Below are 25,122 nucleotides of genomic sequence, written 5' to 3'. Positions count from 1 at the left end.
TGTTATTGTTATAGGCCTTCAGAAAAGTACAGGAAGCTTGAGCCACAGTTTATTGAAAGGTGGTATTCTGATTGGCAGGTCCCCTGCCATAGCTCCCAAAGTTGGGTAATGCCTGTACAGAACCAGCTTCCACCCACTCATTCCTTTGGGGATTTTGGAATTATTTGTAACTAAGTAATATGCTTTTCTTGGATGAGAAATCAACTAATTGCTTATTTTCTTTGGTGCTTTGCAAATCTGACTAATGTTGACTCAGGTAGATACTGAAGTTATTTATGCTGTGGGTGATAATTACTTGCAAAAGCACTTATAGTTAGAGTGAAGCTTCAACAAGGTTATACATTTTAATTATGTAGCTCTGAGTAATAATTTCTCCCCATCCTTTAAAAAATATTATTAATTGTTCTTAATTTACTGTTAATGGAAATAGTTTCCTGAATTTCACCTCTGTAGTTCATTACATAGGTCATCAATGTGGAAAACAGAAACAAGAGTAATTTATATTTCTTTTTGATCGCTTCTCGGCCTTTTGGCTAAGATCAAGTGTAGTATCTGTTCTTATCAGTTTAATATTTCTTTTTGAAATACAAATCTATGATGGCTTTTGTTTTCCCTTTGCAATAATTTATGTAAAACTATATTGAATGGCACCAAGTTTTGTTAGTGAAGTAATTAAGGATAATAGTCATTATCTCACCAAGATCAATAGTCAATGTGCTGTTTGCTTTAAATATTTTCTGTAAAGTTTCAAAATTCAATAGTTTTTTATTAAGAAAACTAAAATTTGTGTAAGAAGAAAATTATTTACAAGTTGTGAATAAATTCATTAGTAATCAGCTGCCAGTATGTCCTAGGTACAATTAAATCTGCTACAAATTGCTTTTAGAAAACATACGTACTTTAATCATTTGTTTTAAAAGGTTACTACTACGTAGTTGACATTTCTTTGGATAATATCAAATTATTTTTTCCTGCCCACAATTTTGGCTTGTGTCTCAAAATATTTTAAAACTGAGCTTTACCACCAGTCACAGTTTCCACAGGAAGCTACCTCTGTGGTAAAATAACTTACAACACTCATTTTTCACGCAGCACTACCCACCAATATTGATATTCACTTAACTTTTTCTTTCCCTAACAGAGAATTTAAAATAATATTTCCTTGAGAAAATTACTTGGGAATGTGTGTAAACAATCTAACTTGTGGTATTTTTAAGTTTTATGAAACCTCAATTCACATGTATTGGCCAGAAACTTTAAGGTATTTGAGGTTAATATTGTCAGATTTTTTTAGCGTAAAATGAAAAGAAAAATTTAACTAGAATAAGAAGTACAGTTTACATGTATGTGGGTGGGGGTGGTTTATAGGCTAACAATTTTGGAGGGAAGAAAAGACTCTCCACAGCTGTTAGCTCTCTTCCTAACTGTGGAAAATTGTGTATGCCTCCCAAATGACCCAAACAGTACTTCTCATCTCACATGCTCTTGTACAACATGGTTTTTACACTCTCCTATAACAAAGTGAGGGTTATGTCACCTCTCCATGACACTGGGTGTGCTGTTAGAACTATTTCAATGAATAAAGTATGGCAGAAGTAACACTAGGAGCCTTCCGCATTTAGGTCATAAAAGGCAACTCAACTATCACCTTGCTCACTGCAACACTAAGGCTGACAGTCCTGAGCCTTCGTAGAAGCCAACTGACTATCCTGAAGTTTCCCATGCCTTAAGGAATCCCAGATCAGCCCACATGAAGGCACTATGTGAAGAGGCCCTAACTTCATGGAGGGAGACAGATGCCAGCCAAGTCCTGGCTGCTGTAACCCCACATTATTCCAGCTCAAGTCACTGAATGCAACTGCACCAGAAATTTAACACTAGAACTGCCCAACAGAGCCCTTTCTGAATTCCTGAGTTTCATAAATTAGAAAAGATAATAAAATGACTGTTGTGTTTTGAGCCAGAGTTCTTTTGAGGGTGATTTGTTTTTCCAGCACTAGCCCACTGGCTCAGGTTGAGGCATCTAAATGGAGTGGGGATGTGGAGTGGTGGGACAGTGGGTGAGGGAGGTTTATATCTCTGTTTTTGCTATTGTTCACCATATTTTCTCAGGACTCTTCTGCTTCCACATTTGGTTCCCAGAGACTCTGCTCTTTTATTCCTCCACTCTGCTTCCTTTAATGAGAATGACTCTACCCAACCCTGGCTGGGAGCTTCTTCTGTACATATAAGACCCAAATGGCAATATTTCTGTAATCCTCCATGAGGCCTCAGATGGCAAAGTAAGTAAGAGAACCAGTTGAAGAAGCATGCTTTATGAAGCATCTGGGGAAATTCCACAGACTTGGGAAAGGAGGCGTCCCTGCCCTCAGGGATCTCAAGTCCTTATAAGAGAAGTAAACTTGTAAACAGTAAACAGAGAAGTAAACAGTAGTTGCTGTGAGGGGAAGTGCTAAATAGATGTATGTACAAGATAGCTGACCATATTCTATCCTGACCTAGGCAGACTGCTACAACCTCTCTCCATCTCCCCCTCCTTCTCAGACCACCAATTAAATTGCTTGTTCACAAATATGGACGGGTTCTTTAGAATCTCCAGTAAATTTCAGAAATCTAATATGGAGGCTATATCTAATTCTCAGAAAACTTGGGAAGCAAAGGATGATCAAAATATATTTAGTACAACAAATATGTGAGCATTTTTCAATTTAGATCAACTTACTTCTGAAAATTTTTTATCCCCCCCCTCCTCACAAGCAATCTTTTTCCCTTGTACAGGCAGTAATAAATGGTTGTTGAACTGAATTAAACTGAGGTATAACTAGTACATTTACAGTGTTATGCAATCCATTATCCATAAATGACAAGCACATAACTACAAAAATAAGTTTAGAGTTCTCATAAGTTAGCTTATAAGAGAAAAGGAAAGACAGCATATATGCTTTGGGATGCTGTACTCACATATAGAGATTGGTGATGGTGAGGAAAATGAGAGAAAATTCATTTTGAAAATTAAAATATATTCCAATTTTTTCAGCTAAGAAAGCTAAGTTCAGATTAGGCCTTTTCAAGCTAAACTTTGTTTGCACTGGGTAAAGTGCAACTTCCTGTTTTGAAGAAAAAGTTTTAGTAGGTTCAAATGGTCTCTTGGGGACTCACTCATCTCCTACCAACATAACATTTGGACAATTTTAAATGTAAATTAAGGAAAATATGGATTGAATTTCATTTCAAACATGACTTAAATAAGGCAAATAAAAATAGATTTGAAAATTATTGCAACCATTTGAGAGCTCCAGATTCTGGTCAATTTCCACTATTCTTCATCAGTAGGAGGCCTACCCAGCCCACTGGCTGAATCTTCATTCCTCTGTCAGGACAATGAAAATCAGTTCTGCTTCTTAGCCTCACTGTAAATAAATATCCAGTTATGTCTCATCTTCCTTCATTCAGACTCAGGAAGATACTCTCTTTGAATTAGTGAAAGAGTTAAAAAACATACTACTCATAAAGAAAAAAACAGTACTATTTCTTTTCAGTGTAATTAATAACACTCACACATCCAACAAACAACTGTTTTCTTGTGCAGTGTTCTTACACTTGAGTGCACATGAAATCCCCTGGAGGCCTTGTTAAAACACAGATGGCTCAGTCTCACTCCCAGAGTTTTGAATTGAGTAGGTCCGAGGTGGGGCCCAAGAATTAGAATTTCCACCAAGTTCCCAGATGATGCTGATGTTGCTAGTCTCAGGACCATGCTGAGAAACACTGTCTTGGTGGGAAGACACTCTTAGGCCAACTTTGACAGGCATAAAAATCTGCATATTTTGAATTCATGTATTTACTGATTTATTTTAACAAATTGAATACACAGCTCATGCTATGTTCGCATCATGGGTTAGATCCAATTAGTCTACAAAGAATGTGCCAAGAGTTCTTAAAACAATTATTTTGCTTATACAAGATAAAAATGCTTTCACCTATTCTTGTTTATACTATAGTATTTTCCTTAGCACATTCTTTTGTCAAAGAAAGACCTAGATTAAATCATCTTAAATTAATGGGCTCTTGCCCTGACTGGTGTGGCTCAGCGGATTGATTGCTGGCCTATGAACCAAAGGGTCACCAGTCCAGGCACATGCCTGGATTGCGGGCCAGGTCTCCAGTAGGGGATGGATAAGAGGGAACCTCACATTGATATTTCTCTCCCTCCCCCTTCTTTCCCCTCTACCTAAAAATAGATAAATAAAATCTTTTAAAAAAATCATTGGACTCCAAATCAATAAAATCTTGTTGCATTTAATGCAGAAATTTTGTGTACTTGAATTTAATTATTTGATATGGTAACACTTTGCTAATGCTGAATTCTACTAATTGAATAATTTTGCATCATTTTTTATTTACATTCTTTTAGATGTTGTGCATTAAAATACAAGTCGATTATATCTTGAATGTCAATTATTCAAGATATAAGCTCCAAACTAAGAAAAGGCAATGTTGGACTTGCTCTTTTAACCAAGGTATACTTCTGTGCACATGGAGAGATCACACCAATTCTCACTAAATACTGACTGCACAGAATAATATAAAATTATGAGGATAAAAACTTTCTATATATTCTTATTTCCCTTCCTGATATAGAAAACTTCTCAGATATCTGCATCTTTTTAAAAATTATTTTATTGTTGGACTTCCGGCCAAGATGGAATTGTAGGTAGACATGCTGTGCCTCCTTGCACAACTAAAAGAAGGACAACAACAAATTTAAAAACAACCAGAACTGACAGAAAATCAAACTGTATGGAAGTCCAACAACCAAGGAGTTAAAGAAGAAACATTCATACAGATTGTGAATAGGGGTGGAGACAGGCAGCTGGGCAGAGAGGATTCTAGGCAAGGAGGCAGCTGGAGGACTGGGGAGGGCAAGGTTGTGGCTGGTGGGTAAGGTGGCAGCTGGCAGGCCTGGAGAGGCAATGGATTACAGACAGGGCAGTCCCACATTTGAGTGGAGATAAAACAGGAAGAACAACTGGGGAGCAAGACAGACCGTGCAACCTAGGGTCCCAGTGTGGGGAAATAAAGCCTCAAGTCTCTGATTGAAAACACCTGTGGGTGTTGAGTGGGCAGTGGGAGAACCCCCCAGCTTCACAGGAGAGTTTGTTGGAGAGACCCACAGGGCCTTAGAACATACACAAACTAACCCACACAGAAATCAGCACCAGAAGGGCCCAATTTGATTGTGGGTAGCAGGGGAAGTGACTGATGAACACCTAAGGCTCCACCCCTTACTACGTAATAGGCTGAGACAAAAAAATGGCACAAATGAAAGAACAGGTTAAAGCTCTAGAACAAATACAACTAAGCAATGAAAAGATAGCCAATCTATCAAACACACAGTTCAAAACACTGGTAAACAGGATGCTCACAGAATTGGTGGAATATAGCCACAAATTAGATGAAAAAATGAAGGCTATGCTAAGTGAAATAAAGAAAAATGTACAAGGAACCAACAGTGATGGGAAGGAAACCAGGACTCAGATCAATGGTGTGGACCATAAGGAAGACAGAAACGTTCAACTGGAACAGAATGAAGAAACAAGAATACCCCCCCCCAAAAAAAAAAGTGAGGAGAGGCTTAGGAACCTCTGGGAGAACTTTAAACATTCAACATCCAGATCATAGGGGTTTCAGAAGGAGAAGAGGAAGAGCAAGATATTGAAAACTTATTTCAACAAATAATCAAAGAAAACTTACCCCATCTGGCAAGGAAATATATATGCAAGTCCAGGAAGCTCAGAGAGTCCCCAAAAAGTTGAATCCAAGAAGAAATACACCAAGACACATAAAAATTACTTTACCCAAGATTAAAAGATAAGGAGAGAATCTTAAAAGCAGCAAGAGAAAAGGAGACAGTTACCTACAAAGGAATTCCCATAGACTGTCAGCTGATTTCTCAAAATAAAACCTTGCAGGCAAGAAGGGGCTGGAAAGAAGTATTCAAAGTCATGAAAAGCAAGAACCTCTGTCCAAGATGACTCTATTCAGCAAAGCTTTCATTTAGAATGGAAGGTGAGATAAAGTTCTTCCCAGATAAGGGCAATTTAAAAGAGTTCATAATCACCAAGCCCTTATTATATGAAATGTTAAAGGGACTTACCTAAGAAAAAGATGATAAAAATATGAATAGTAAAATTAAAACAAACTCACAGTTATTAACAACCACACCTGAAATAAAAACAAAAACAAAAACAAACTAAGCAAACAACTAGAACAGGAACAAAATCACAGAAATGGAGATCACATGGAGGTTTATCATCAGGACAGTTAGAGGGGGAGAGAGGGAGAAAAGGTACAGGGAATAAATAAAATAAATGGCAGGTAGAAATAGACAGGGGGAGGTTAAGAATGGTATAGGAAATGTATAACCAAAGAACTTATATGTATGACCCATGGACATGAACTAAAGCGGGGGGATGCAGATGGGAGGGGCTGTGAAGGATGGAGGAGAATAAAGGGTGGAAAATGGGACAACTGTAATAGCATAATCAATAAAATATACTTTAAAAATAATAAGACAAGAAAAATATTTTATTGTTGTTCAATTACAGTTGTCTGCATTTACCTCCCACCACTCCCCCCCAGCCATCCCCACATTTCTCCTTTGCTTGCACCCCTCCCTTGGTTTTGTCCATGTGTCATTTATAGTTGTTCCTGAAACCCCTTCCCCCTATCATCCCTTCCCACCTCCACTCTGGTTACTGTCAGATTGTTCTTAATTTCAATGTCTCTGGTTATATTTTGCTTGCTTGCTTGTTTTGTTGATTAGGTTCCAGTTATAGGTGAGATCATGTAGTATTTGTCTTTCACTGCTTGGCATATTTCACTTAGCATAAGGCTCTCTACTTCCATCCATGCTGTCACAAAGGGTAGGAGCTCCTTCTTTATGTCTGCTCTGTAGTATTCTATTGTGTAAATGTACCATAGTTATTTTGATCCATTCATTTACTGATGGGCACTTAGGTTGCTTCCAGCACTTGGCTATTGTAAATTGTACTGCTATGAACATTGGGGTGCATAGGTTCTTTTGGATTGGTGTTTTAGGGTTCTTAGGATATAGCCTAGCAGTGGAATTCCCAGGTCAAAAAGGCAGTTTTGTTTTTTGTTTTCTGAGAAAATTCCATACTGTTTTCCACAGTGGCTACACCAGTCTGCATTCCCACCAGCAATACACTAGCGTCCCCTTTTCTCCACATTCTCTCCAACATTTGTTGTTTGTTGATTTGTTTATGATGGCCATTCTCACTGGTGTGAAGTGCTATGTCATTGTGGTTTTAATTTGCATTTCTCTGATGGCTAGTGATGCTGAGCATCTCTTCATGTGTCTCTGGATCCTCTGTATGTCTGTTCAAGGAGAAGTGTCTGTTCAAGTCTTTTGCCCATTTTTTAATTTGTTGTGTTTTTTTTTGTCTTCCTGGTGCGGAGTCGTGTGAGTTCTTTATATATTTTGGAGATCAAACCCTTCTCCAAGGTATCATTGGCAAATATATTTCCCATATAGTTGGTTCTGTTTTCATTTTAATGTTGTTTTCTTCAGCTATGTAGAAGCTTTTTAATTCGATGACATCCCATTTGTTTATTTTTCCTTTATGTCCCTTGCTCTAGGGGACATATTGGTGAAAATATTGCCATGTGGAATTCAGACCTGTGCATCTTTAGTCAATCTGGGGTTCTGGAAAAGGTATCTCATATCCATCTTTACACCCAGTTCCCTGTTTCATATCCAGGTGTTTTCATGTTTCCAATCTATAAACACAATCTTGTGCAACAAATAGAAGCCACTCTTTGTGAAAAAAATCAGATTTAATACAGACACTTTAAGAAGATCTCAGCAATTAGGGTTTATGTAAAGTGGAAAATGTGATGAAATAGCAGGAAGTAGTGAAAGGAACATAGGATATGGAGTCAAAAAACCTAGATTTCCATTGAACCTTTGCAACTAACCTCCTTTACTGACCTTCTGTGAGTTTTCACTTTTTTTATCTTTAAATGTAGAAATAAGAAAATGCTATCATAAGGAGGTTCTTGTAACATTTGGAAACAATTTAAGGATGAACTTTTATTACGTGTGTTGAACTTTGTCAATAAAGATAATGCTTCTATAATTTTTAATTGATTTTTTGGATTGTACCTAGCTATCCCCAGTATTCAGATGGATCCTCTTTGGTTGGTTTTTAATGGATAGTTTTTAGCTATGAAACAAAGTAAATCTCATGTGATCTAAACCCGGAAAGAAACCCTTCACTTAATGCCATGCTTTATGGCATACATCAACCCAGGTTACATCCAAATGGACCTCAGAAAAGATGACAAATTATATCTGTTGACACAATTTACACTAAAAGGAAAATCTCTGTCATCTATTGACTGGTACCTTAGTCTATATGGATTATTTGCCAGTGCTGCCATAACAAAGCAGCTCAGTCTGGGTGGTTTAACCAACAGAAATTTATTTTCTCATTGGGAATATTTATTTTCCTTCTGAAGGCTGGAAGTCTGAGATTAAGGTGTCAGCAGGGCTGGTTTCTTCTGAGGCCCCTTTCCTTTGCTTGCAGATGACTGCTTTCACTTTGTGTCTTCACATGTCTTTTTCTCTACATGTCTGTGTCCTGCTCTCTTCTCATAAGAACACCAATCAAATTAGATTAGGGCCCACTCTGATGATCTCATTTTAACTTAATTACTTTTTAGAGACTATCTCCAAATACATTCACATTCCTAGACACTAGGGGTTAGGACTTTAACATATAAATTGGGGGGGGGGGGGACACAACTCAGCCCATAACACCACACATGAGCCCATTACTTCTGGTTTATCTTAATGGGGTGGAGATGGCAATGTTCTCATGTCATTCCTTTTTAAATTTAAATAAAGGTAGTGTTTTTTAACATGTTCTAAACATGGTTTTGGCCACCAGAGGGCTCCTGTATTTATGCAGTGAAACATAATTAAAATGACATGTTCAAAATTTAATATAAAGTTGGTTATGAAAGTTAAATACTTGATGTCTATGCATCAGACATAAGCACCTATTAATAAACTTTTAAAAATTATTTACTTATTTTTATTGATTATGCCATTACAGTTGTTCTATTCCCCCATTTATTCCCCTCCATCCTACGCCCCATCCTCACCATTACCCCCCTTTAGTTTATGACCATGTGTCTCAAGTTCTTTAGATTCTATATTTCCCATACTATTCTTGCCCCCCCATCTATTTTCTATCTACTGTCTATGCTACTTATTTTCTGTACCTTCTTCCCCCCTTCTCCTCCTCCACTCCCCTGTTGCTAACCCTCCTTGAGATCTTCATTTCTATGGTTCTGCTCCTGATCTAGCTGTCCTCTTTGTTTGCTTTTGTTTTAGGTGTGGTTTTTAATACTACTGTGAGTTTGCTGTCCTTTCACTGTTCATGTTTTTTTAACTTCTTTTTCTTAGGTCAGTCCCTTTAACATTTCATATAATAAGGGCTTGGTGATGATGAACTCCTTGAATTTGATCTTATCTGAGAAGCACTTTATCTGTCCTTCCATTCTAAATGTAAGTTTTGCTGGATGAGCAATCTTGGTTGTAGGTCTTTGGATTTCATGACTTGGAATACCTCTTTCCAGCCCCTTCTTGCCTGGAAAGTCTCTTTTGAGAAATCTGCTGACAGTCTGATGGGGACTCCTTTGTAGGTGACTGTCCCCTTAGCTCTTGCTGCTTCTAGGATTCTCTCCTTCATTTTAATCTTGGCTAATGAAATGATGATGTGCCTTGGTGTGTTTCTTCTTGAGTCCAACTTCTTTGGGACTCTCTGAGCTTCCTGGATTTCCTGGAAGTCTATTTCCTTTGCCAGACTGGGGAAATTCTCCTTTATTATTTGTTCAAATAAGTTTTCCACTGGTGGCTGTTCCCTTCCCCTTCTGGTACCCCTATAATTCAGATGTTGGAGCGTTTAAAGATGTCCTGGAGGTTCCTAAGACTCTCCTCATTTTTTCTGAATTCTTGCTTCTTCACTCTTTTCTGTTTGGCCATTATTTGCTTTCTTCTGGTCCACTCCATTGATTTGAGTCCCAGTTTCCTTTTCATCGCTATTGATTTCCTGTGTAATTCCATTCATTTCAATTAGTTTTGCCTTCATATGTATATCTAATTTGTGGCTATAATCAACCAGTTCTGTGAGGATCCTGATCACCAGTGTTTTAAACTGTGCCTCTGAGAGTTTTCTATTTCTTCATCGCTTAGATTTATAGGCTCTGGGGCTTTGAGATCTTCTTGAGCCATTTTTGTTCTGTTCATGCCCATTAAGTACGGGGAGGGGAGCCTTGGACTCCCAGGTCGCTGGGTTGTGACGCTGTATGTGGGGGTGTGGTCAGAGCAGGGAAATGGCGGCCCCCTCTGCTGTTTCTTGCCACTGGGTGAGGAGCAGAGCCTCATGTTTGTTCACCTGGGCCGGGCCACTCAGAGTCGCTGGGTTATGACGCTCCATGTGGGGGTGTGGTCAGAGCGGGGAAATGGTGGCACCCTCTGCTGCAGCACACCACTGGGGCCTGCTGGGTCCCATCCAATCACCCACTCCCTTGCTTGTCTATCCACGCACGGATGCGAGACCACAGTCAACCCGCAGCCCTGCTCCCTCGCTGTTTCCCCGTGGTTGCTCGCTGAGTTGCCCACCAGGTCCAACCCTGCGCCTGGATTTTGCGCGCCTGAATCCTTCTGATGGAGTTTTCCTGTGAAACCCAGCTCCTCCAGCTGCTGGTTTCGCCCCTCTTACCAGTCAGGCTGAAGAATTTGTTGTTATCAGACTTCCGAAAAGTTCAATTTTCTGTGTTATGGCTATGTTTTCTGTTGCTAATATTTAGTTGTCTCTAAACTTGGTTGTGTGAGGAAGCACGACGTCTCCACCTATGCCTCCCTCTTGGCGGAAGTCCCCCTATTTATTAACTTGATGATGATGATAATGACAGTTGTACTTATTGAGTCACAATGATGTGAGACAAATATGATGCAACTTAATATTATCAACTCCCCTGTTACATTCAGTGTTTTTATTACCTCAATACTACAAATGAAGAATCTATGATTTAATGTCACAAAGCTCACAAAAGGGTAAGAGGAAATAATGAATCACTAGCATTATCATTAGCACTACTTGCATCTTATAGCCTTGGAAGACAGTTCCTAATTAGTTATAAGAGGGTTGTGGACTTTCTGAAATACTTTGCAAAACATGAAGTGTATGTATAAGTGCAGAAGTGAAAGATCCAAATTTGCTGTCTTATTCAGAAGCTCAGCTCTGCTCTGTGATCTATGAAATGTTGATTAGCTATATGACCAAAAGTCAAGGTAGCTCTAATCTACCCTCCATCCTTGTTGTTTCCATTGCTTGATATAGTCCCCACAGTCCCTTCTCTACTGGGTCTATGACTTCTATTACTCCTTAATTTTATTTGTTGTGCCCTGAGTGTACCTGCTTGAGTTTTCTTTCCATTTTACTCAGGATTTTTGGTTGCAGCTGACAGAAACACAACACACCAGATTAAGATTCAGAAAGGTTGGAAACAATCCTGGAATCTAGAACAGGGACACCTACAACTAGGGATTTGAACTTCATCAGGACCCTGGTTCATCTTCACTCTGTGCCTCCACTTTATTGTTTTCCATTACAGATGGGCTCTTTCTATCTGGTAGCAGCCTGGAAATTACTGTTTTAGCTTTATATCCTCACAGTCTTAGGTCCAGAGAAATAGAGAGCTCTTCCTTCTAAGTTCTATTTAGAAAAATCCACGGGAAAGATTGATTAATCTGGTTGGGACCATAAGCCCACTCTGAATAATCAGTGTCTAGGGAAGAGTAGTACAATGGATGCACAGGCTTCACTTACCTGCTCTTGTCTCTGACTGGGTGAGTAGTATATTTTGAATGATGGCCTCAAAAGAATCACATGAATAGGGTCAAGGAGGAGCAGACCTGAAGGAAGTGTCATGTTGTTAGCAGAAATAAAAAGAGGAGATGGGTCCACATATACATCTAAAATCCACTAGTGCAATGATTTTAACCAACAGAGGCAATCCTTTCTTCTTCTTGACTCAGAAAAGAGACTGCAGCATAGTTGGGTGGCATGCAAGAACCTAGAATTCACTTCCAAGTTGACCCTGGCTCCTGAATTGTAGAATTGTTGATTGTTATGCTCAACAAAATTGAGCACTATTTATGAATTTTAGCATTTTGTTTATTTTAGTACCTAAAAGTTCGGTGCTTAATTATATAGAATATTTTTGTCCTATGATTGCTATAAACATAAAACATCCATTATGTATTGACATAAGTGACTGGTTTGAATAGACTTACATTTCATTAGGCACATGCTTTTTTAAAACTTAAAATGCCTCAGTTTAATGAGAATCCTCTTAGTATTATGGGGCAGGACATATTCATTTGACAAATGTTTATTGATTATGTCCTGAACATTCTTCTAGGTAAATGGGAAAATTGCAGGTTGGGCACATTCTTTAGTCACTGAAGGTTATAGTGACACACATGTCCACCACCCCAACTGAAGTGGTCATGCTTGTGGACTTCGCAGTGATACTTTTTAGATAAACACTGTTTGGGTGAGAAGGTAGAAGAGAAAGGGCTCATATGAGAAGCTCTGCCTGCTTTTGTCTTCCAGATTTAACATTCCCTCTGTTTCTTCTTCCCTATCCAGATCTAGCTATTTCACATCTCAGGATCTTTTTTTGTCTTCTCCACTATACTTCTTGAGGTAATAGTTGGAGAGGAGCTGCTAGATTTTTTATTTCTAACTTTAATTCTTGCCCTCTGCTTTGCCATTTGATTTTGGCCAAGTCAACCTTCACTCTAATTTATGTAAATATAAGATTAGTTAAAAAATAAGTTACTGTGCCCTGGCTGGTGTAGCTCAGTAGATTGAGCATGGGCCTGTGAACCAAAGGGTTACCAGTTCAATTCCCAGTCAGGGTACAAGCCTGGGTTGCAGGCCAGGTCCCCAGTTGGGGGGTATGTGAGAGGCAACCACACACTGATGTTTCTCTCCCTCTCTTTCTCTTTCCCTTCTTCTCTCTCTAAAAATAAATAAATAAAATATTTAAAAATAAGCTACTATAAGTATGCATGAAGCAATATTTGTGATTCTATATGGTACTATGCTCTACGCATAAGGGGCTCAACAAATGCTAACAGAAATTACATGCAGTGTTAGAAAATTATGAAAAAAAGAAATGTAATGCTGCATATAAAGTATTTCAAGCAAAAATAAACAGAGATTCTTACACTGGCCATCACAGAAGCCAAGATGATACTGTGCTTTATTAAAATCAACTACTTGTTATTTCTATGAAATATCATTAAAAAACTTAGTAAACCTTTCACAAAAAAAAGAAAGAAAATTATGTAATAATAACCCTGGGGGAAAAATGCAGACAACTGTATTTGAACAACAATAAAATTTTTTAAAAAGAAAAGAATAACAAGTTATTTAAATGTTACAGTATATCAGCATTGCACTAAGTACTTTATATGCATTATCTCAGTTGAGCTGATAAGGATTGTAAATGGTATACATTATCATTTCTATTTTACATATGAGATAACTGAATGCCCATTGTCACCCAGCTAGTAAGTTGCACAACCAGAATTTGAACTTAGACATCACTGACCCCACACCTTACCATATAGCAAATTGTTGACACTTTTAAGCAAATTCAAGAACAGTATAAACCTGTTATAAAGTTCTTCACTGTCCTATGTATTCTGTTATACTGAATTGGTATCTGTTTGGCTAGGCCTTCTCCTTGAAAAAATTTGTGATATTTGCAAAATCTTTTTCACTATAACCCAGGAAACATATTATATGTTTTTCCCCCTTGTCTCTTTCAGTGTCAATAAAACTAGAATCTAGTGTAGTATTATTACTTATCCAATCTTTTCTGATAGAAGTCTTCAAACACAGACTACTGACCAGCTTGAGTTTTAAAAGTTTCAGAACATTATCTCAGATTACAGATTGGATATGATATACTTTCTTTAGACAGATGATTTTGTATTGATGGCACATTTTCCATGGCAGCTTTCATCAATTATATAGAATAAACTAAGAAACAGTTGAGGTAATCTGAACTGTAATCTAAATAGCAGCTATATATTTCATTAATAAGATGATGTTTGCTTAAGTCAAAGGGTTTGAATAATTCTCCCCACCTCATTTTCATGGTGTTTAAGTTTTGCCTTCCAAGAACTTCAGACAAAACACACACACAGAGTGGCATATCATACAGCAAAATGAGCTGCAGGTCATATATGCCAGAACTCTGAGGAAAAAATAAAATGAAAACAAGTGTGTTGGGCCAAATAATAAGAAATAAACAAAACTGAAGTAAAGTCACAAACCAAGCCAGAAAAGAAACAGAAACCCCATAAGAAAACACACTTAAGGAAATCAACAAAATGTGTAGCCAAAAAAATATCAGAAAAGTTGTTCCCAGATGGCCATCTCTCCTGGGCCATCTCCCCTTGAGAATGGAAACTCTAGCAGGCAGCCATGCTTTGGGCCCAGCACAAAGTGTTGCCTGTGTTAGAATCTGGGCCTTGTTAACCTTCAGGAATTTTAGTGACTGTATGGGAAGGGATTCTTTCCTTAAATTTCAGCCCTTCCTTGGGAAGGCTTCATTACCGAGGTTCCAAAGTTCAAGGTCAAGGAAATGGGATATGAAGTGGAGGAATAAGGAGCTTCCCACTTCCCAGAGAAATCATGGTGCTTAAGAGACAAAAAAGCACGTGGTCAAGACCATAATCTTTCTAGTTCTACAGTGGTGGACTGAGTGCTACCTGCTTTTGTTCTGTGACCTGGAGTACTCATTTCAATTCTCTGTATGTCAATTTTCTCATCTGTAAAGAGAGGAATGACAACAGCAGTTAACAAGGTTTCAGTGGAAATAAATGAGATAATGTAGATAACCACTTAGAATGATGTTAAAAATGGTTCCTGTTATGTCAATGTGTCTGTTATGTTAGTGGTGGAGGAGGAAAGGGACGAGGAGATAACTAGAAGATTGCAGAAGTCCTATAAATCAGTGAAGGGATATTGGCTTGCCCAGGAATCTGCTATTGTGAACATTTTAGTCAAAGTATTATTATTCAAAGTTTCTTATGAGTTGTAAGTCTCTTTGAAAAGTAAGTCCTCTAGGACCTTATGAAGAACAAATTTGCCCTTCCTGGATATCCTCAGAATTGTCCATAACAAATTCCCCACACATATATGTAAATTAGATGTGGTGTGGATTTTCCTGTGAATAAACCCAAACAAAGATTCCAGCATCTCTGGAATGTCCTGAGTACCAAAAGTTGGGTTCAGGGAATCAGCCATCCAGCATGGCTGGGTGCAAAACAGGCACACACACCGAACAGGGAATAAAAAATAACAACCACTCCTGTGGGGTTTCCCCAAGCTTATCTGGACCTTCACAGTCTCTAATGGCTGAATCAACACACAGTACAGAGATATAGGAAAAATAAAGATAAGGTAAAGAAAACAAATATTCACTCTGCCTTAATCTTACCCAATTCCCAAAGGGTCTGTTCACATATCCATTGGTCTCAGTTGTTAGTAACAGAGGGAACATGGTTCCCTCAAACTGGGTGACTCCACCATTGGTGGAGTATCAATGTTTTTTTTCCATTACAATTCCCTTTCCTTCCCTTTTATAGGAACATGGCTGCTATCTTAGTCAAGTTTAGATGTTTCTCGGTCAAGTAGAAATATTACACGGGTTGCATCGACAGTTTGGTGGCCAGTTTTTAAAGCCCACATTGCATATTTACTTTTCTGCCTTATGGTTTGTTGGATAGTCAAAAATTATTTCATGCTATACACAGTAAGGGTCATGTGGACATTTATCTTCCAGTTGTAGCATTCTTAATAGCCCTTCATGGTAAAATTGTTAGGTAAGTGAATTTCCCCTTATTATTTCTATACCTTCTTTTTAGGTGTTCCTCATTCCCTCTCCAATGCTTTCCTCCTCTTCATGGTCCCAAATAGACCCCCCCACACTAATATACCCCAGTTTAGATAAGCTTTCTCTCCCTAACCTCTCTTCTACATCCAACAAAAATGTATGGGTCTTAAGATATAGTTCCTCAATGCCAAGAGATATCTTCTTTGGCAGGGTGACAACTAACTAGCTAATCCAATTAATGAATTCTTCCTAGTATGTTAATGTCCATAATAAACTCATATATAGTAATTCTTGGGGAATATCTTTCCATTTTAACAGAAATTTTCTGAAGTCTTGTCATTGGTTAATCCAAAGGAAGGGGAAGATATTTCTACATCCACTTGAAGCACTTAGTATTGCCTTTATACCGCTGATTGTCTGCATCATCAAGCATTTTGATATGTCTTGGAAAAAGCAGCTTTTACATTTCTGGATTGGGATAGTGTGCTTGGACAACATCAATGATAGTTTGGCTTTGCTACAGAAAATAATTCAGAATCTCTTGTCTTTTCAGGCTTGAACTATTTTATTTATACTGTCAGATACTTGTGAGGTTGCTGCCATAAGGATGGCCTTGAGGATATCAACAGATTCACCACTATAATTGAGAAATCCAGCCCTACCTCTGTCCCCAACTACCTTTGTGGGTCTGAGAGAGTCCTTTTACCTCTCTGAGGTTGCTTTCTTTTTTAATAATCAGGAGTGTTGGACTAGATGATGTCTAATGTCTTTGTAAGCTTGAAAGTTCTGTAATTTTAAAATCCATTTGAAGAAAGCTGCTAGGATGTTGACTGTCTAAATGTTTAACACTGACATACTTTCAATGAGATCACTTCAATGCATTGTGAAAATACTTTCTGGAGACATTGTTTTTTTTCCCCTGAAGATTGATATCTTGCCACAGTGTGTTTTTTTGCATTACTCCAAGTGTTGCATTATAAGCCCATAAGTAGTGATTTAATGATTTTATCTTTCCGAGAACACTTAGTCAGTGAGTATTTCTTCTACACATCTTTTTTAAATTTAAATTATTTTGTGTTTTTCAATTACAGTTGTTCGTATTTTATCCCCCCCTCCCTCCCCTCCAAAGCCACTTTCCTTCCTTGCTTCCACCACCCTCCTTGGTTTGTCCATGTGTCCTTTATAGTAGTTCCTGAAAACCCCTCTTCCCACTGTCCCCTCCACCTCCCCTCTGGCTATTGTTAGATTGTTCTTAATTTCAACATCTCTGTTTATATTTCGTTTGCTTTTTTGTTGTTGTTGTTATGTTCCAGTTAAAGGTGAGATCATATGGTATTTTTCCCTCACCAATGGGCTTATTTCACTAAGCATAATGCTCCGCAGTTCCATCCATGCTGTCCCAAAGGGTAGGAGCTCCTTCTTTCTTTCTGCTGTGTAGCATTCCATTGTATAAATATGTCATAGTTTGTTGATCCACTCATTTATTAATGGGCACTTAGGTTGCTTCCAGCACTTGGCTATTGTAATTGTGCTGCTTATGAATATTGGGGTGCATAGGTTCTTTTGGATTGGTGTTTCAGGCTTCTTAGAGTATAATCCCAGCAGTGGAATCACTGGGTCAAAAGGCAGTTCCATTTTTAGTTTTCTGAGGAAATCCCATACTGTTTTCTACAGTGGCTGCACCAGTCTGCATTCCCACCAATAGTGCCCTAGGGTTTCCTTTTCTCCACAACCTCTCCAACACTTGTTTGTTGATTTGTTTATGTTGGCCATTCTGATTGGTGTAAGGTGGGGATGCACCTCTCTCTTTCTCTCTCTCCCTCCTTCCTTTCTCTCTCTAAAATCAATAAATAAAAAATAAAAAAGAATGTTGATACAGTGTATGCATATAAAGAAGTAAAATTAAAACAGTTAAGTTAGTTTTGGGCAGTAATTTCACTTTTCTGGTAAGAGTAACATACATATGTACAGATGAGTCAGGAAATCTGAATTGTATAATTTAAGTAATTTCATATCTTGGTTAAATACTCTTATATTTACATTAATAACTGGCATCGTGCAATATTAAATGAATGGTAAATTCATACTAATAAATAAAATTTTAATTTTTCATTATTTAAAATGACATTAAATAGCAAGTGAAAAACATCATGTCAAAGCAAGACAGGAACTGCAAAAGAAATAAAAAAGCTTTATATTTTAGTAGCTTTAAAGGCATGTTTCTCTTGCTTTGTGAACAAGGGGCTTTGCATTTTTATTTTTCACTGGGCCCCACAAATTATGTAGCTGGTTCTAATGTCCCTTACAGCATTTGCCTAGCATGCATTTCAGGGAAGTGGGGAGAATTGTCAAAGGACCTCTGTGTTCAAGGGGCCTTGAAATTAAATTCATGTCTTTGGTTCCAAGGACTAAAAAACCCACGAAATATAGTCCTTGCAACGTTGTTCTTTATTTTTGTTCCTCATCCATAGTGGAAGTGTGGTCAGGACAGAGGGATTTGAATGAGCCATTCATATCCTAAATGTTACATGACAATCACTTTTGCTTCTATAATATTAACCGATGGTACCTATGGTAATAGTTACACATCAAATTAAGATAGGAACAGATGGAGTTCTAAGGCTAATTGCTGCCAGTCATGGAAAACCTGCCCTCCTGAAATAGCTTTTAGTGTAATTGTCTGCCCACACTCTGCCCACTTTTCAGTTTTAAATACAAGGTGACATTTGGTATGTATTTCCTGTAATAAAGAAACATGTGATGATTATTCCCAACATGTTATTTTTAAGACTATTGCTAACTGTGGTCTGTCTTTGGTTTTTGAGTTAAGGAAAAAAGCAACTGGACTCAAAGCATCATTTGATGCAAGTTGGAAAACCACAACAGAGCAAATCCTCTGAAGGAAAATGAGTAGAGACACATTTGCCCTCTACTTCACAGACACAGTGGTATGGCATGAGTTGGTGACCCCTGAGAGAGATGAAATATTACAATGCTGTGTACAACACTGGAAATGCAACCAGCACATGAAGCTATATCTTTTTATGACAATCATTCATAAATATATAGTTATTTCAATATACCAAACATCTTGAGGATAGGCACAGCTTGGGTTATCTTGTTGGGTTTTTTTTTCATTTCTACTTTTAGTATTGAAAACATCTTGAAAAGCAATCATGTTGAGAGGTAATATCTTCTTTCTCTCAATATGAAGGAAGGAAATGCTGTGCATATAGAAGCCACTGATTAAAAGAATAAGACATGTACATTCAAACTGGGAAGGGGGTTTGTAACAGAAGAGAAGTCTATGATCATAGAGTTGGAACATAGTTGAGCCTGATTCATCCTTAGTCTTCTGTCTTGTGCCCAATGCTTGGCTCATGAGGTCTCCAACAAAATAAATAGAGGGAAGGGGTTGAATAGAATGACTTAGCACTCACTGGGGAGTGCTAAGAAATGTCCTACAGCCACATTTCCAGGTCAGTAGTAAAGCATTAATAGTGAGGTGGTGCCAAATGGGTGAAGAAAGATTGGGGCTCACTGCAATTTCAAGGAAGGCTTTGAATCTTTGAAAATGATTGCAATCCATTTATTTAGTCCTGGAGTGGATTCCTGGATAAGTGTGTTTAAGATTAAGTGCAGTTTATTTGAGAAGGTATCTGGCTGAGGGTAAGAGTGAGGCAAGGCCTCTATAAATCTATACTGTACCAACAAAATCTATAAAATCCCCAGCCAATGTTCATAATTAGTGGTAGCTTGCACCATGTGAAAATGCTGATGGGGATTTTATATGGTTCAAGTTAATACTTAAATATTTCTAATTGTTGTTTTAATAAAGAGGCCTTTATGCTAAAAAAGAAAACATATTTGGACTGTAGTCTATTCCTGTTCCCCCTGTGTTAATCATGCTTGGGGTAAGATGAACCATTTGTTTTATGTAGTTTTATCCCAAGTTTCCTATAGTTCTACACCACCCTTTTGGGCCATGATGATGTGTATGGGATCATCAGTTATACAATATGGTGTGAATAATTTATTATGAATAATAAATTATTGAAATTGCAAATTTTTATCTTATTAAAAATAAAACAAGTCCAGAATCAAGGTTATGCCTATAATAATAATACTCTCAAGCAATTACACAATGGGCTTTCTTGAATGGAGGAGAAAAGGCTGCCCTGGGAATGATGCCAATGGGCAAGAGTCACACATGTGACCCTTGGATGATACGGGTCATGGTAAAAAAAAATCTGGGAAACAAATATCATAATGTTTGCTGCAGTGGTACAGTGTAAGAGATGATGCTCACTTGGACTGAGGAGGTGATGGTAATGAAGCAGAGTCTTAGATTGAGGCTTCCAGAAGTAGATCCTAAGATAAAGATTTGTGTGCTAGTGGATTCAAAAAATGCTTGCAGGGACTTCCACCAAGATGGAGGCATAGGTGGAAACAATTTGCTTCCTCGCACAACCAAATCTAAAAATAACAAAGTTTTAACAACAATAAACGCAACCAAACCACAGAAAATTGAACAATACAGAGTCCGAAAACAATAAACCATTCAGCTAAACTGGTGAGAGGGGTGAAGCCAGCAGCAGAGCGGGTTGGGCAAAAAAGATCCTCCAACCCCGGCGGTGCACAGGCAGCTGAGGGCCCGGATCCCAGGTGTGGCGGGGTAGCTACTGGTGGACCCATGGAAGGTGCAGCACGGCTGTCTGTCTACAGCCATGCGCATCTGTGCGCAGATAAACCAGTGAAGAGACAATCATTGAGACAGACCACGCAGGCCCCAGTGCAGGATGGTGGGCTCACACATTTACGCTCAGATAAACAAGCAGAGGCAAGCGGTGAGGTGGACCAGGTGAGTGGAGAGGACCACCACTGCTTCCTTTCTGACCCAGCCCCCACATACAGCATTACAAACCAGCGACCTGGGTTGCCCAGCCCTGGTAAATATCTAAGGCACCTCTCCTCAAACATAACAGGTGCAAACAGATCAAAACATGGCTCAAGAAGAATTCAGAGCCCCAGAGCCAATAAATCTAAGCAATCAAGAAATTGCCAACCTATCAGAGGCACAAATCAAAACACTGGTGATCAGGATGCTCACAGAACTGGTTGGTTTTAGCCACAAATTAGAGGAACATATGAAGGCTAAACTAATTGAAAAGAAGGGGAATGCACAGGAAACTAATAGTAATGGAAAGGAAACTGGGACTCAGATTAAGGGAGCATACCAGAAGGAAGGAAAAAATGACCAAACAGAAAAATATGAAGAAACAAGAATTCAAAAAAATGAGGAGAGGTTTAGGAACTTCCAGGAAATCTTTAAACACTCCAACATCCAAACTATAGGAGTACCAGAAGGGGAAGAAAAACAGTCACAAGTGAAAACCTTATTTGAACAAATAATAAAGGAGAACTTCCCCATTCTGGCAAAGGAAATAGACTTCCAGGAAATTCAGGAAGCTCAGAGAGTCCCAAAGAAGTTGGGACACACCCAAGAAGGAACACACCAAGGCACATCGTCATTATATTAGCCAAGATTAAAATGAAGAAGAGAATCCTAGAAACAGCAATAGATTGGGGGAGAGTCATCTACAAAGGAGTTCCCATCAGACTGTCAGCTGATTTCTCCAAAGAGACCTTACAGGCAAGAAGGGACTGGAAAGAAGTATTCCAAGTCATGAAAACCAAAGACCTACAACCAAGATTGCTCTATCCAGCAAAGCTTTCATTTAGAATGGAAGGACAGATAAAGTGCTTCTCAGAGAAGATCAAATTCAAGGAGTTCATCATCACCAAGCCCTTATTATATGAAATGTTAAAGGGACTTACCTAAGAAAAAGAATATAAAAAAGATGAACAGTGAAAGGACAGCAAACTCACAGTTATTAACACCCACACCTAAAAAAAAAGTAAGTTAAGAGGACAGCTAGATCAGGAGTGAACCATAGAAATGAAGATCACATGGAGGGTTAGCAACAGGGGAGTGGGAGAAGGAGAAGGGGGGGAGAAGGTACAGAAAATAAGTAGCATAGACAGTAGATAGAAAATAGACAGGGGAAAGTAAGAATAGTAGGGGAAATATAGAATCTAAAGAACTTGAGACACGTGTTCGTGAACTAAAGGGGGGAATGGTGGGGGAAGGGTGTGCAGGGTGGAGGGGAATGAAGGGGGGAAATAGAACAAATGTAATAGCATAATCAATAAAATAAAAATATATTAAAAAAAGAAAAGAAAAAAATGCTCCCAGGAAAAGCCAGTAAGTAGATGGAGGTAGTAAGACAGTGAAGGAGAAAAAAACAAGTGAAGGGGGTTTGGAGGCAAAGTCCCATATAGGGCAGCCTCTGTCTGATCATGTGGAGAGCTCTTGAAGATAAATTACATCTCAGAGTCCTCTCAACTCATACCTGTTAGCCATTAGCTAAGGGATGGCCAGGCATGGGGAAATAGAATGGGAGGGGAAAAAAATGTCGTAGGCACTCTCAGCCCTTCAGTAGCTGGAGAATAGTCCTGTGAAGAAGAGTCACAAGCATAGGCCATTAAATGCCAAAATCACATCACAGCCAGGAGGTAGGCATATGGAAGTCATAAAAAGAGAGTGAAGGGATCAGAGCAGATTATCAAGAGTATCTGCTACACACCATAAAGAAAAGGGGAAAGAGCAGAGCTTGGGGGAGTGTTCTAAGTGCCCAGGATGCTACTGAACTGGTGGCTGAGTTAATGATGTCTTCACAGAAAACCAAGTTTCTGCAATAAGTCCACTTTGCTTCATTCCTATTGTTACTCTTTAATCCAAGCCACTGTCATCTCTTACCCGTGCCACTGAAACAAGCATCTACTTTTACTCCCCTATATTTTAAAAAGATTTTTATTTATTTATTTTTAGGCAGAGGGGAAGTGAGGAACAAATAGAGGGAGAGAAACATCAAAGTGTGGTTGACTCTCCCATGTTCCCTACTGTGGACCTGGCCCACAAAGACATATGCCCTGACTGAAAATTGAACCAGCAACCCCTTGGCTGTCCAGTGCTCAATCCACTGAGCCACACCAGCCAGAGCCCCCTGTGCTTATTTTCTACACAGCAATCATAGCAATTATGAAAAAATGCACTGATAATGCCTGGGGATGGGAGTAAGTTGAGTTAGAGACACTTTAATTACCTCATAATCAACATTAATCTCCCCACCCCCAATTCTTTGGTAGGCACAATGGATATTTTCATAATTTTATGAAAAGTGGGAGTTACAGACCGCCGGCCATGATGGAGGTGTGGATAGACACACTGCTCCTCCTCACACAACCAAAAGAAGGACAACAACAATTTAAAAACAAAAAATCAACCACAACTGACAGAAAATTGAACTGTATGGAAATCCAACAACCAAGGAGTTAAAGAAGACACACTCATCAAGACTGGTAGGAGGGGCGGGGACAGGCAGCTGGGTGCAGAGGACTTGTGGCAAGGTGGCGGCTGGCAGACCTAGTAAGGCAGTGGATTGTGGAGTGGAGTGCACAAGGCTGCAGCTGGCCAGCAAGGCAGCAGCTGGTGGAGCAGGCAGTCCTTCATTCACACCCAGATAAATTGGGAGAAACAACTGGGGAGCAGAATGGACTGTGCAACCCAGGGCCCCAGCTCAGGGAAATAAAGCCTCAAACCACTGATTGAAAACTCCTGTGGGGGTTGAGGCAGCAGGAGAAACTCCTAGCCTCACAAGAGAGTTTGTTGGAGAGACCCACAGGGTCCTAGAATGTATGCAAACCCACCCATATGGGGACCAGCATCAGAAGGGCCCAATTTGGTTGTGGGAACCAGGGGAAGTGACTGAAATCTGTCAGAGAACAGAGCGATCACCATTGTTCCCTCTTGGACGCCTCCCCACATACAGAATGACAATGCAGCAATGTGGGTTGCTCCACCCTGGTGAATACCTAAGACTCTGCCCCTCACTACATAACAGGCTCATCAAAAAAAATGGCTTAGATGAAAGAACAGATCAAAGATCCAGAAAAAATACAACTAAGTGATGAAGAGATAGCCAACCTATCAGATGCACAGTTCAAAACACTGGTAATCAGGATGCTCACAGGATTGGTTGACTTTGGTCATAAATTAGAAAAAAATGAAGGTTATGCTAAGTGAAATAAAGGGAAATGTACAGGGAACCAATAGGGATGGGAAGGAAACTGGGACTCAAATAAATGGTTTGGACCACAAGGAAGAAAGAAACATTCAACCAGAAAAAAATGAAAAAACAAGAATTTAGAAAAATTAGGAGAGGTTTAGGAACTTCCAAGACATCTTTAAATGGTCCAACATCTGAATTACAGGGGTACCAGAAGGGGAAGAGGATGAGCAACAAGTGGAAAAGTTATTTGAACAAATAATAAAGGAGAACTTCCCCAAGCTGGCAAAGGAAATAGACTTCCAGGAAGTCCAGGAAGCTCAGGGAGTCCCAAAGAAGGTGGACCCAAGGAGGAACACACCAAGGCACATCATCATTTCATTAGCCAAGATTAAAATAAAGAAGAGAATCCTAGAAACAGCAAGAGAAAAGGAAGCAGTTACCTACAAAGGAGTTCCCATCAGACTGTCAGCGGATTTCTCAAAAGAGACCTTACAGGCAAGAAGGGGCTGGAAAGAAGTATTTCAAGTCATGAAATCCAAAGACCTACAACCAAGATTGCTTTATTCAGCAAAACTTTCATTTAGAATGGAAGGACAGATAAAGTGCTTCCCAGATAAGGTCAAATTCAAGGAGTTCATCATCACCAAGCCCTTATTATATGAAATGTTAAAGGGACTTATCTAAGAAAAAGAAGATAAAAGAGATGAACAGTGAAGGGACAGCAAACTCACAGTTATTAACAACCACACCTAAAACAAAAGCAAATTAAGAGGACAGCTAGATCAGGAGCAAATCCATTGAAATGGAGATCATATAGAGGGTTAGCAACAGGGGAGTGGGAGGAGGATAAGGGGGGAGAAGGTACAGAGACTAAGTAGCATAGATGGTAGGTAGAAAATAGACAGGGGGAGGGCAACGATAGTATGGGAAATATAGAATCTAAACAACTTGTGACACATTGACATAAACAAAAGGA

The 25,122-nt window shown here is 38.9% G+C and overlaps 1 pseudogene; it reads left to right on the top strand.

The window, feature by feature from the left end:
- Positions 1–513: 513 nt before the first annotated feature.
- Positions 514–617, top strand: LOC128628224 (uncharacterized; annotated as a pseudogene).
- The last annotated feature ends 24,505 nt before the right edge of the window (positions 618–25,122 follow it).

This window comes from Artibeus jamaicensis, unplaced genomic scaffold (genome assembly GCF_021234435.1).
Source record: "Artibeus jamaicensis isolate MK-2021 breed Jamaican fruit bat unplaced genomic scaffold, CSHL_Jam_final contig_60, whole genome shotgun sequence".
NCBI lineage: Eukaryota > Metazoa > Chordata > Mammalia > Chiroptera > Phyllostomidae > Artibeus > Artibeus jamaicensis.
This window is presented reverse-complemented; position numbering and strand designations above follow the sequence as displayed.